This window comes from Fukomys damarensis, unplaced genomic scaffold, assembly GCF_012274545.1.
Source record: "Fukomys damarensis isolate Sample0158 unplaced genomic scaffold, DMR_v1.0_HiC HiC_scaffold_12, whole genome shotgun sequence".
In the NCBI taxonomy this organism is placed as follows: domain Eukaryota; kingdom Metazoa; phylum Chordata; class Mammalia; order Rodentia; family Bathyergidae; genus Fukomys; species Fukomys damarensis.
Window position 1 is genome coordinate 41,850,264 of NW_022900924.1, and position 14,564 is coordinate 41,864,827.

The 14,564-nt window shown below is 41.9% G+C and overlaps 1 long non-coding RNA gene across 1 annotated transcript in view; it reads right to left on the reverse strand.

Annotated features, from left to right (window-relative positions):
- Positions 1-6,044: 6,044 nt before the first annotated feature.
- Positions 6,045-14,564, reverse strand: part of LOC104862205 — a 17,457-nt gene continuing 8,937 nt past the window's right edge. The window contains exons 2-3 of the long non-coding RNA XR_780216.1: positions 14,223-14,395; positions 6,045-7,202 (exon numbers count right to left, since the gene is read on the reverse strand). This is a non-coding gene — a long non-coding RNA (uncharacterized LOC104862205). The remainder of the gene's footprint in view (positions 7,203-14,222; positions 14,396-14,564) is intronic.

Below are 14,564 nucleotides of genomic sequence, written 5' to 3' on the forward strand. Positions count from 1 at the left end.
TCATATGATGGTCACATCATAGGAAACTTAGTATTTAGAACAGAGGTTACAATAAATAACCAATTTCAAAGTAAGAAAATGGTTTGGTTCTTCCAAAGCATTCACTCAAATTTACAGAAGAAGAGTCTAATGAACCTGCCTGTGATTTCATGGACCAACTATAAGCAAAGGTTGTTGGGATTAAAATAGATAATGTTTATAAAGTGCTGGTCATAGAGTCTGGTACACCAGTAAGCACTAGAAAAAATAGTTGTAATACTGTTAAAATAAGCCTGCAGAAGTCATTCAGCCCCGAGTGATGGTGAAACAGAAGACCATGCCAGCCATGGTTCATGTAGGTCTGCTGTGCTCTACTGTGGGACACAGAAAGCATTCTGGAACTTTCTGTGTCACTGTGGAAAGATGTCCTTCCCTTGCACTTGGATTTGGTCAGGAGAGACAATCCACAGCACTTCTCTGAGGGCACTGCCTAGCCCTACTCTGGCATTGACAGTATGTCAGGAAGAACAGTCTGAGTTTTGTCAACAGAAGGGTGGAGTTCTGGGGCCTTGTCATCATTTGGATCCCCAAAAAGTCAACATTGGCTCTGACTCTGGCTGGTGACTTCCCTCCAGATTTATGGATGCACTCCGGGTGTCCCAGTGTCATCAATTTACAGGTCACTTCATTGTTCTGCCTCTATTCTTGACGAACCTGCTATGTAAGAACCGTGACTTCTGATGGTTGCCCAAGACTTGGCAGGGGGGCTGAACTCTGAAACAGTGTGTTTGACCCGAGAGAAAATCTGGCTGTTTGGATCTGTGTGCAGTGGCTTCATTAGGCAGGCATATCACTCCAAGTTATGTGTGTGTAAGTGACAGAAACAGGAAGATGCTGCCCCATCTGAAATTGTTCCAAGTCCCAGACCTCCACTCACTTCCAAAAGTGAACATCAATTCAATGACCAACAACCTCAAGCTGATCTTTAGGATTTGGCACCACATCAATGCCCTGGCACCCCAGTGTGGCTACTGAAACACCTTCAGATGCATTTGGCCTGCAGACTCAGTGAGCAGCCTTCCATCCTACCTTTTGGCCTTCCTGATTTCTGGAGAAAGTAATGTCTAACATTTCTGAATCAGGATGCCAAGGTCTTAGTTGGATCTGAGGAAGCCAGAGCTTCCTAGTAGCCTCTTCTCAGAGAACAGTAGCAGAGAGTCATTTCCTATTTTGTTGTTTTTCTGTCTTCATGGGTGTGGGGAAAACAGAGATTAGGTAGGAAGAACATAAGCTCAAGTAGATTTTGTGAGTCGATAAGAGAATAAGTAGGGCAGTGTGGTTGACCTAGGGGAAGTTGAATTCCCAGCCTTCCCCTTGTAGAGTTTAGCATCATTATGACTGAGGACTGTTGAGGACACGTTAGTGGTGTGTGTGTGTGTGTGTGTGTTTGTGTTTGTGTATGTGTGCCCCTTTTCCTGAACTCGAATCGCTTTCCCTCCTGCCTCACTTCCTCCCTTTCACAGTTCTCTGTGCATTTTCTTTGTGGCTTTTTGGACTCCAAAATGTCTGCATTGGGCTATTGATACTGGTTAATCTCAGGGGGATATCGTTCACTTTAAATTTTTTATATATTTTTGATACTATTGCTTGTTGCCTTGTGTTTTTGTTACTTCTGAAATAAAAATTGATTCCATGTGTTTTACTTCCTTTACTGCTCTCACCCTATGAGCATTCTGGCTCAAAACTTATTCTTTCATCTATCCCAGCCCAATAAAAATTTCTATTTCCCAAATATTTCCTCAGCTAGATAGTGCCCAAGCTATTTAGTTAGAGTAATTTGACTGATATGTGTATAAGAGGTACTGGGTGATGTTGATAATGGCGATTATCCAGGGGGTAACTAGAGGTCATCTGAGGTGCACTGGGCTGGCTGGTAATCCTACGGCCACTGGAACCTCTGTTCAGGTGTCAAACACATCAGACACAGATGCCTGTGTCTCCTGTCGACTTTCCAATCTAACATACAACACTGAAATGAATTGATCGATCCATGTACCACTGTTTCTAACCCTACAGGGCTCAAAAAGTTTCGAAAGGGACATTTCTTTTTCTTGCCTGTGTTCAGACACTTCACTTTCTCCAAGCCTGGTGGTCATGCTGGTGGTGGGATGAGGGAGCTGGCAGGGAGCTCCACTTTTCAAAGATAAAAGATATGTCCCCATCAACCTGGATGTCATGTAAATTTTTTTCCTCAGAGGAACACAACCATGAGATATAACTGATAGTTTGTAATTACTAAAACCTAAAACACAAACCACTCTCCTTTGTACTCTTCATAGATTGGCACAGCTTGGCAGTGGCTCCTTCCCTCTCCATTTCTATGCAGCACTATGGCAGAGAACAGCCTCCTCAGGACACACTTACATTTCTCACACCAAACACACACCTTGCTCTAAGGCTGTGTTCTTATACTGCACACAAAACAGTCTCTTAAAATAAAAATTAAACCTTCACTTTTAAAAGTAAAATGAGACTAAAGTTGCAATCCCACATAAAACATTTATTATTTGAAAAAAATAGTGAATAAAAGAAAAGAAATTAAATCATAACCTTTCCCTGAACCAGCTCCTCCTCTTTTTAAAAATATGTTATCCCTATAGTAGAATAATTCATCCGGCCCATGTTTGTTAGCACATAGCTGGCCTGGTTGCCTCACGCAAGCACCAAGAAGATATGAAGCTAAATCAACAGACCCTGGTTTGTTGGCTCTCCTGGGTATAAACTAGCCACTGAGAAATTGGGTTGAAAACATAGGACAAGTATATGAAAGAGACAAGCCACAGCTTGTAGGAAAGACAATGTTTGCAGGAAACTCCAGCATTACAGGTTTATCTAAGGTGTGGTCTGGGGTAAGCCGTGGTAATTACCCAGGATTCCACAGCTAGTGGCTGAAAAATGAATTGCTTCACAGACTTAACCCTTTCTCCCTGCTCTTAGATAATTTCGTAGAAATCATACTATGGTCAGGTATAGGTTAAGCTAGAATTGTTTTCGTTGTAACTGATGTTGTTTTGACTGCCAGGATATTTGTTAACTGTAGCCTTAGCTGAATTTTTTTCTGTAATTTAGGTTTATGAATAAATAGAACTTCATTTCATGATGCATCACAATTGAAGGTTTTATACCACGTAGGGATTTTGTGGTTTAGGGGTAAAATGATTTCACAAGGAAAAGGAAATAAGTGTTTCTTTATGGTCTTATCTCTGACCTGAGGTAAATTTCGTCATGACTTATATCTCATTCCTCACACTAAATGTGGGGTGGCATCCTATGGCCCCTCCAGAGGAACGCTTCTTCTCCATGCTAGTCTCATGAGCATGACATCAGGAAGCAGTTCTTTCTAATCATATTCACAAAAATTATGTCTGAATTATAGCATCTGGATTCAGAAAAGCCAAAGTATTTTGAAGCTGCTTCATTTTTCTTAAGTAGCGAGAAATTATAAAAGGACTTATTCTGGTTAGAAATGGACCCAAGACAAAAAAGCTACCTACTCCCCTTCCCCTGAAAATGAATTTATTTGTTGTACTATGTGTTTTGGGTTTCCATACCATATTGACATCCCAATTTCCCTTGAATATTTTTGATGCTTTCTTTTCAAAGAACTTTAGCTCTTCATTACCGTTAGGGTTTCAGGTAGAAAGTGACAATACCTACATCCACATCCTTTATGCTATCATTTCACCCTGTTTCCTTCTATGCAACACCTAGAGCTGATGGGGCATTGAATCCTATAGCTGGAAAAAAAATGTAGGCATAATCCCATCCATTACAGTTTTGATGGTAATAGTGTTATCATTATTAACAGCTATCCTTCTTTGGGTATTGAGTATAAAGCCAGATATTATGCCTAGCATATTGTATCCATTGTGTCTTTCATTTCTTGAAACAGAGTTGTAAAGTAAGAGTTATTATCTCCATTTTGCATATTAGGAAACCAAGCAAATAGAGTTTTAGTACCTGGCCTGCAGAGTTTTGATTTCTAACCCCTACAGTACACAAGGAGATTGAGACCAGGACATTTGAAATAGCTCAAAGTGGTAGAATTTTGCACATGCTGTTTCCTCTGCTCAAACCTTCCCACCTCCCACCCTCAATCCTGCAAGCTCCCGTCCCTCCTTCGGATGGAACAGCACTCTCTGGGCAGCTGCCTCTCCTCATATGTGAGGTCAGCGCTGCCACAGTCTTCAGTCGTCTTCATTCAGGGCCCCTGTGCATTGCTTTCTCAATGGTTCCAAGCCATTAACCAGAGTTCGCAAAAAATTTGTGACTATTTGATGAGAGGCAACTCCAAAGGGTGTTGACTGACAGGTAGGGCCTGACACTTACTTTTTCTTGTCAAATTTTGAAGAATCATTTTTAGATTTACAGGACAGTTTTAAAGACAGCTCAAGCAGTTCATGTATATTCTGCACCCAGTTTTTGTGAAGATTGTACATTAATTCCTACAGTACATTAACTACAACCCAGAGCCAACACTGACCCATTCCTGTTAATTAAATTCCTTACTTTTTTAAGGTTTTCTTGGCTTTCTTTGACATCCTTCTTTCCACCCCAGGTTCCTTTCTAGGACACACAGTACGTTCACATGTGATATGCCTCTATTTTGTGATGATTTCTGTCTTTCCATGGTTTTTGGAGACCTTGGTAATCGTTTTGAGGAGGTTTTTGCTGGAATTTTGTAGAAAATCCGCCTTTGGGTTTGTCTGATGTTTTCTTGTGGTTATGCTGAAGTCAATGTATTTTGAAGAGGAAGATCTCAAAGGTAAGGTGCTTTTCTCATACCTTGTGTGAAGGGTGCATATCAGTATGACGCATCACAGACAGCATTAATGTATCAGAAGTCTGTCCTGTCCCCACTACACTCTACAGAGGTAAATTACTAAGCACTGCTCACACTAAGACACTCCAGGTATCTGTGGTGGGGGGAATAAGCTCCACCTCTTTGAGGAGGGAGCATCTACATAAATTACTTGGGAGTTTCTTTTGTACAGGAAAGATATCCCTCCCATTCATTTATTTATTCAATTATTCTGTCAGTATGGATCCATTGATATTTATTATACTTTGGGTTGTAATCTAACATTGTGCTACATATTTTTCTGTCAAAACCGTTCCAGCTTTGGCCAGTGAAAAAGCTCTTTAGGTTGGGGTCCTAGGTATCACAGATATGTTCTCATCTCTTTATCTTTTAAGTTCTTTCTTACTTTTTAATCAATAAAAAATGCTGCAGGCTTATTTTCCAGATTCCCCACCCAAGCCTAAAAATCACTCCTCCAAGGAGCCCTCGGTTCCCTTTACTGAAAAGTGAGATCTGATGCCGAGTTCCGGACACTGGAGTGCCCCAGAGTGCCACTGCTTCCAAGCCCTTTCAGTGAACAAACGAAATAGATGTGTCTGACATAACCCATGTAATGTATACATCTGTTATTTTCCTCTACCCCTCTGGGTCTGTATGCACTGAACATGAGTTCACCCCGATGTTGCTGTGTCTAATCGGGTCCCACACGGCTCATTCTAGCCTTCTAGACTTGCTTGCCTATAAATTTCTACTTAAACTGTGAGGAATTTAGTTCCCACCATGCACCCTCCTTTCACTCATGTGTTCGTTCTCGATATATGTGTAAAGAAATTTCATAACTATTAACCTATGTGCCTGTGAGATAATTGGCCAACTAGAATAAGCATAGGATAACTTTGTTTGTCTTTAGTCTTAACAGTTTCTAGTCAAAGCATCACTCTTTTGTTTTGTTTTCAGTTTTGAGGGGGATTGAGACAGGATCTTGCTCTGTAGTTCAGGCTGACTCCGAACTCACTCCTTAGCTCAGGCTGGCTTCAAGCTCATGGTGATTCTCACCTCAGTCTTCTGAATTCTGGGATTGCAGAACCACCATGCCTGGCTAAAAGATCACTTTGTAAAGTAACCGAGGTTAGCATCTCCTCCCCACCTTCCATCGCTTATTCACTTTTATTCTTCCCAGAACACAGAACACTACTTGGCACACAGAAAACTTTTAATAAGAATTTGAATGAGTGACTGACATGCAAATTCAAGAAGGGCCCCGCGTGTTTTCTCCTGTAAGCTGGGTAAGTACGTATAGATGAAGACTGAGGTTCTGAGGAATTAAACACAGTGTTTCAGAGTGCACAGTTTATCGGCGGTAGGGTCGCGTTCTTCCCTTGGCCCTCCATCTCCCTGGAGCATGGGCTAAATGTTTCTGGACTTCGGGAAAGTAGAAATGGATGGCACTGACATGACAACCAGGGACCTGAGATACTGGGCTTGCCCAGACGCATCAACACCCGGGAGAATCCCTGCTTGTAGGGTACAACGAGAATAACTTCATAAAGCATGACTTTGTGTCTGTGGTAAAATCCATCACCCATCAATGGCAAGTGCAGCTGTGATAAGGACAGAAGTAGGTGGAAACATTTTTTCCGTGCCTCTTGTCCATTACCCTGGGAGAAACTCTGGCCCCGGTCACTGAAAGCCCATAGTTTGGCCAACTGCTCATCCAGGCAGAAGGGGGAAATACCAGCTGGGCCCACATGACCACTTTAACAGGCATCACCCCCAAAACTGATGCAGCAAGGGCTTGGGGAGGGAGCAGGGAGACCAGGGGCTGTTATACGAGCCACTATCGTCATGGGCAGGATGATTAGCCTGGGCATATATTCAAATCCCCAGAGTGACAGATCAGCTTGCCCTTTCTAAGTCAAGTTTGTGTTTGGCATTATAAAAAGAATTCATGAACAAATGTGATTTTGTTCAGATTTCCATTCTGTATATATTCAAATGGCATTTCAGTCAGATCCAGTGGAATATGTTTTCTGTAAAAGCCCAAAGTGCAAATTAAAATTGTGTCGTTCTTGCTCCCCATGCACCTCTCAACCTCCAATCACGATGTCTTCAAGCAGAACAGATTCCCAGGACACACGGCAGCTGACTTTGACCTAGGGAAGGTGCCTCGTCTCTTGAGCAGCTTCTGGTTAGGTTTCATCTCTTCCAGATGAAGCGAATGGCTGTGACTGATGTTGCTCAGGGGAGATGTCAGGCGACAGAAAACTGGAGTCGCACTGAGCACATACTACATGTTGGTTTCTCGTCTAAATTTCCTGCACACATACACCAAGTTTCTCTGGCAGGAGGTGGGGAGGTGAGGCTAGGTGGTGAAGAAGAGGAAAGATGAAGAGAGAAGATTAAGAACCGGCATGCCTCTTTGAGAGTTGGAATATTAGCTAGCTATATTGCACAACTCAGCACTCCCCAACCTAGTGGCTTAAAAGTTCTATCTATTTGCTATGTGGGTTTAAGTCAGACATTCAAGAGAGCTTAGCTGAGGATGCTGGCTCCGTTTCCCTCATGAGCTTGTAACCAAGATGTTGGCCAAGGCTGTAGTCATCTGGAAGCAGGGCTATGTTCATTTCCCCAGCTTATATGTTGGTGTGGGGTGCTGGTGGGCAGCCTCAGTCCCTCCCAAGCGGACCCCTCCATCGTGTTGCTTGAGTGTCTCCACTACAAGGCAGCTGACTTTCCCAGTGTGAGTGGTCCAAGATGGTGGGGCAAAAGACTCAATGTCTTATGATCTCGCCTTGGAGTCATGGTTGCACTACCTGGTTATATGTGCCAGTCCCTCTGCATATGGGAGGAGGCCACACAAAGGTCCGAATTCTAGGAGCCCGATCTCTCCGTTTGGTTTCAGTATCATAAACTTCAGATAATATTTGCCCAGTCTCTTCATGCTATTGTGAGACTCAGATGACACAGTGACTGTAAATCTAGCCTTGAAAGAGCACGTGAATATAATGTATCATGATCAATGTTAGGTTTAGTTTATTATGGAGAAAGTATTTACCGAGCACCTGCCATATAACCCATCCTGTTAAACAGTGGTGAATAAGACAGATAAGGCCTTGTAGGGTCTTACCTACTAGTAGCAAAGAGAGACCAGAAACGAGTAAGAGAATAAACAGCCTTTGTGAAATCATGTTGGATTTATATGTAAGAAAGACCAACATCATCTGAAGGAGAAAAACCAGGCACCAAAGTTAGCTAGGGGAACCACAAAAGACCACAATCGGGATTTGACTTTTCAGCTGAGAGCCAAAGAATACAAAGAGGCAGCCACTTGCTGAGAGCTCAGACGTCACAGGAATAGGGGTCACTACTAGATGAATATACCAAGCTCCTAGCCGAATCCCACAAGACCCCAACTTGTGTGTTATAAAGATCAAAAGAGCATGGTTTGCCTGTATGCAAGGTGTCAGCCACCATCTGGAACAGCAGAATTAGCATGCAGCGGGGGCCATGCAGCATATATATGCAGCGCTCCACTCCTGGGCTACATTCCCAGCTCTTTGAACCCTAGAATTACAAAGTGGGCCTCTTGTTCTTCCCTCTCAGGGAAAACTACCTATTAACCTGTCACCTGGTGGTGCCCCAGAAAGGCGACTCTGAAGATGAGTATTTGCTTGACCATTTAAGCAACATCTCCGAATCAGGAAGGAGGACTCCCCCGGTGTCACTGCCCCCTCCCCACACCATGTCATCAGTTTCAGAGTTTGCCAAAACATAGACAAGGCCCTGGGAGGACATGATGGCCTTTCGAGGGTTGGGTGAGAGAAACTGGAAGGTGGGAATGGAAGTGAAGCTCCACGCCAGGATTCCCTGCCAACTTATTCAAAGTCAAGCCTCTTACCCAAGTTTTTATGTAGGTTAGTATTTTAAGAAAATCTCTCAAAGCCAAAGGGATCATTAGACATGGGGCACATTTACAGCAGTAATGTTGAATTCTGAGTTACATTCTAGTTAATTTTTAAAACCATGCTCTTGTCTTAATTATTTCATTAATTCAGTATCCCAAGCAATAGAGACAATCCTCCCAACTTTCAGCTTCACTAAGTCAACATTGACCTTAGTGCAGAGAATCAGGGCACCCTAGGTCTTAGAGAGAGTGAAAGGTGAAGAATGTCCTTCCAGCTGTGACTGTGAGTCCTTTCGCCCAAGGTTCAGCAGAAGTGTTTCTTGTGTGAAAAGGTTTTCACAAATAGATCATTGGTGGCAGAAGGTGTTTCCAAGTCTTCTGTGAATATGTACTTCTGCCCTTCTGCCTCATTGCTTCAGACCAAGCCGAATGGTAATGTAATGCAACATCCTAGCAGTTGTCAAGAAGCAGGGTTGCGGCACACATGGGCTTTACCAAGAATCCTAAAAACCTGCAAGCTCCCCGAGAAAATTTGTTTTCTATATGTTTTTCATGTTAATCTCGGTCACAACAGAGGACCCAAATCAAAAGAACACAATATGGAAAATCATAGTGAAGCCCAATAGGACCAGGGGCTTCTTGGCCAAAAACAGGCCTGACAAATTGTTTCAGGATCATGCTGGATGAAACATCATATGGTTAGCTGTATGACTCGGGGGCCACGTAACACCTTTGATCTAGCCCACCACTTTCGATATTCACAGAAGCCCCAGTTACAGCCACATGCAGCCCATGCTCACCCTGTTGAAAGGCTGGCGGGCTGGCACTGTGGTTATGGGCATGGGTATTGCTGTGAGGCAGACTGGACCTCCACTTTTCTGCTTTCTATCATTGGAGTATTAGACAAATCATAGCTTCTCAAAACCCACTTTCCAGAGAGACTAAGGATAGTATGTGCTTCCTAGACATGTTGAGGATTCAATAACATATGTTGACAATAACTCTGTCACAGTGAATGCTTCATATATATTAGCTGTTCTATTATGATATCTTCCTACTCTGCTCCATTTCAAAGGGTCAGTTATGGCCAATGTGCGGTAATGTTCTCTATCTGTTATCAGCTGTGTCTCTACTACTCCTTTTCTATATGTGCTGCATTTTTTTCATGACCTGTCCTCTAGACCACAGTTCTAGAACTTCACTGCTTTTGTGTATTTGGACCACCACAATAATACTGTTAATGAATGAATGTAGACCAGGGCTCAAGTTGAGTTTTAATTAAGTGGACTGTCTTAGAGGCAACAAGGGCACAATTTGAGGAAATCATTTGAGCCATGTGGCAGTCTTCCTATGAGCTATTGTATTAGTCTAGGCATCATAGATGTTAGCTAAAGAATTTGTATCATTTAAAATTCACATTAGAAGTTCTTGGAATCATTTGGCTGTTTGGAAAAGGCAGTGGGTGCCTTAAGTTCAGTGTAAATTATCAGTGTGGTTCAGACAAATTAAAGACCTCTTTAACTCCCAGTACTCGATGTGAAAAGCACCCAGACTAACACAATAGGTCACACTTAAATGATTCTCCCTTTAAGAATTAAACTGTCTTTGCAGCATGCATTGGTGGCAGAAGATAATAAGATGCAGCTCCCCTAACTGGATCTTTCTTAAAGGAACTGACCAGGTAAAAGAATGGAGTTACCATGCATGAAAAAAGCAAAATACAAAAATAATTTGACCTGCTAAAAGAATCAATTTTTCTGTGTACTGGAGCAAGACGCTAACAAGCACGACAGTGAGCTCTTCTGCTATTGAAACCTCTGTAAAGGCTGTGCTTTTTGCACAGAAGTCTTCCATGGACCAGATTTCAGCTGCGAGTGATTCAGCTGCCTGGTCTGAATTCATAAAGGGCTTTAGATTGGATATATTTGTAACTACTGGGGGCTAGGATTAGTTACAAGATTGTACTTGGGGGAGGGATTATTAGGATACTGAGGATTTAACCCCCCAAGAGAAAGAGAATATTACCTCTCTCTGAGTTTGCCAACCACCACTGAGAACTTACCTCCTAGTGGCTCAACTCTCCTCATTTTAAAAAAGACAACGTTATAGCGATCATTAATATAAAAGGAGCCAAATAAAAAACGGGTTGAGACATTTAACTGCTTCTGAAGAAGGTGATGTTTCACCTGAAGAAGGCAGTGGTGACTGCCAAGCAGTTCCTTCTCATCGGTGAAGCTTATGGGAAGCTGCCTGAAAAGCACTATTGTATTTCTGCACAGATAGGCCTGCGAAGTTCTGCATAAATTTGAAATTATTTCACTGCGTCAAAGTAATCATCTCTCCGAAATCGCACTGCCTACGTGTGAGCCGCTGCTCTTTACACCTGTTTTTCTATTTAATGCCCACAACGACCCCGTAAGGCAGGGTAGATAGTCCCCAGGAACAGAGCGGAAAGGCCACGCTCACACAATGGTGAGTGGTGAAGTAGGGGTTCGAGTCCAGGACACTGCAATCCTAAGATGCTCCTCTGAGCTCCTAGCTACTACGTGATCATTTTGATTTTATCTGCTCTTACTTGTTCCATGGTGAGGTGTATATTCCCGAGGGACTGGAAACCATGCCTGCTATTGTTTCCCAGGAGAGGACTACAGTGCTTTCATGCCACATCCTCTTCACTTTAAATAGTTAACATGTATCTATTTGCTCTGTGTTTTGGAATATTGTTAAAAAAAAAAAAACAACTCAGATTGTAAGTTGGAAAAAAGTACAAAAGCAGGATAAAAAAGCAAGCAGCAAAAATTTATTGAGGGAAAGAAAGCTCCTGTCTAAAAGAGACAGAAGGGGGACCAGAAAGTGGGTTGCCCCATAAAATATTTCAGATAAAATTCTCTGATGGCACCGGATGCCTGCTCACCATAATTACACAGTGATATTGTGGCTTCCAGGACCTGACGCGGCAGGCCAGGAGGGAGGGGGATTGAGGACCAATACCCACTTAAACATCTTTCTTCCGTGTGGAATAAGTACATTAGGGCCGTTAAAACTTCAGAATGGGAAACTGGAGAGACTGATCCTTAGCCAGTACTGTCTGCCCTCTAAGATTAGTTCTTTAGTCCCCGCCAGTTTTTCTCCCTCCCTCCCTCCCTCCTTCCCTCCCTCCCTCCCTTCTTTCCTTCCTTCTTTCCAGTACCGGAGTTGAACTCAGGACTTCATACAATTGCTGTACTACTGAGCTACATCCTCAGCCCTTTTTATTTTTTATTTGAGACAGACTCTCACTAAATTGCCCAGGGTGGCCTTGAACTTGCGATCTTCCTGCCTTAGCCTCCTGTACAGCTGAGATTGCAGACATGAGCCACCATGCATGACTACCCCCAGCTTCTTGATCAGTGTTAAGATAGGCTTGAATGGAGGTACAATTAAAATCAGAAAATGTGGAAATGCTATCAAAATAAGCAATGTGAACAAAACTGAGAAATCACTAGAGCCACAAAATGCCTGAGGCTACAGAAAAGCCGCAGGGCTGAGCCTCCTGTGTCTGTCCCTCCACACAGTTACCCTGACCATCTGCTCTCTGGGAAAAATGCTCCTCCATTGCCCATTCCTGAAACATTCAGAAAGGGGACTTCATCCCATCCTCCCCAATAGTTAGCAAGGCTCCATCTGAAAAAAATTTTTTTTTTGTCTTCCTACTAAGGATATTTTAAATCCTATAGATTCAAGGGTACCCAAACTCTCCTTGCAGATTAAAAAAAAAGTATAAAATGCATGTTTATTTAAAAATTTTCATATAAGGGCTGAGTGCCAGAAAGGACAAAAGTGACTGCTACTGAGGCTTAGTACTTTAGGTTAATGTTTGTTCTGAAAAGTGCAGACTATTACGACACAAGTCTAAACAGTGACTTTGCCCAGTGTTAAAAAATAAATAAATAAATAAAAAGGAGTTGGGGAGTGAGAAGAGAGAAAGGAAGAGAGATAGGGCAGAATGGAAAAGAAAACGAAAAAGAAAAAAATTGATAAAGCAATGGCTGCTATGAGTCAAGTGCTTTCAACCATATTTATATAAAACATGCACATGGTCAAATCTGGCTCGGCTGGTAAAGATATAGCACATACACTCAAAGATCTTCAGCGTCTGGGAGCTTCTGCCAGCCTTGGATGGAGGAAGAAATTGACCAAAGTTGTTGTTGTTATCTGTGATAAGTCAGATGACAGAGACCTGCTCAAATCTGTGAAAATAGACTGGATTTGCTTAAAAGCAAATGGCTTTTGTTAAGGGGTTTGTTTTCCCTGTGTCAGAAATATGAAATTGCACCATAAAAGGAAGTGGTAAAATCTATATCACTTGAAGCCTTGGGGATATGTCCATGTGCGCCCGCATGTCCAATAGTTATTGAAAGTGTGATTCTCATTTTACCTGCTAATCCAGCGCTTGGAAGTACTCAACAGGGAGCTTAGCCTTCGCCTTAGTTTTGATTTCTGAGGAATTTCAGAGACACATTCTACTGCAAAGTAAACTCAAATGTTTATAACTCAGACTTCATTTTATGACCAGCATTGTTTTATGTAGTTCATCTGCTCTGAGAATAAAGTAACACTTTCTGATTGATATCATCAGACTTACAGTTTTTCTGCGGGGAATTTAGGATGTATCTAATGAGTTTGTGTGCTTCATCTGCATAAAATTTTTAAGAGACTCAGACATACAATAGTGAAGCAAGCTTTTCTAGATAAAATAAAGGAGAAAGTTCCAAGAATTGGGGAAAAGAGCAAATTAGGCCTGAGCTTTTCCAGATAATTTAATTTTCTCACTCTCCTACTCTATTGTCACATGGTGGGCCGGAGATGTCTCTCAGTGGTGCTGTGCCTGCCTGGCAAGCACAAAGTTCTGAGTTCAAATCCTGGTACAAAAAACCAGAACAAAACAAAAACCCTTTCTCTAATGTCACATGGTCTTAAATTTTGTACTATTGAATGAAAAATGGGAGGAATCATCATACAAATTTTTATTTTAACAAATCATATCAAAGCAGCAGTGGATCCTTAAATTTCATGGTACTTTTAAAAAAAGTTTTAAGTATAATAAAATATTTAAAATATTTCAATATGTAGGACATGACATTAATTACAAGACATTAAGCCACTTTTTATTAAGCAGTTTTTGGTATTATATATTTTATGTTTACATACATAAATACATTTTATGTTACAGTGTACCTCAGTTCACAAACTTAATTCTTTCCACTATTCTGGCAGAGACCAAATTGGACAAGAACCAAATCAAATTTCCCCATAAGGTCAACAGTGAACTTAGCCACAGAATATTTATTATATATGAATATGCATTATATATATAATGTATTAGCATTTTATACATATATGTACATGCATAACCATTTTTAAGGGAGTACTAGAGAGCAGTTTACAAGCAAAGCATATTCCTCTCAAGGTCATAATTGTCCCTTAAATCTTAATTACCTTGTTTTTGTTGACTGCAAGGGTCTTTGGCCCTGAGTTGTTGATTTCCTAGGTCCACAGGGCTGAGTGGAGCAACGATTCTTTTACCCCGCAGAAATGGAGGCACCAGTGAGGACAAGGCTAATCTGTGCCCTCCACTGTGCTCGTACTGACACGAAAGAGCATTTCAAGACCTGTTGAGGGACATGAGTGCAATAAGAAGCACTGATTATACTTTACATGGGGCCGGGGATTGAGCTCCGTGGTTCTGCCGCCTGCCTCTCAAGAGCAAGGATCCGATCTCCATCTCCGGTGTCCCCTCCCTCACCAAAAAAAAAAAAAAAAAAAAAAAAAAAAAAAAAA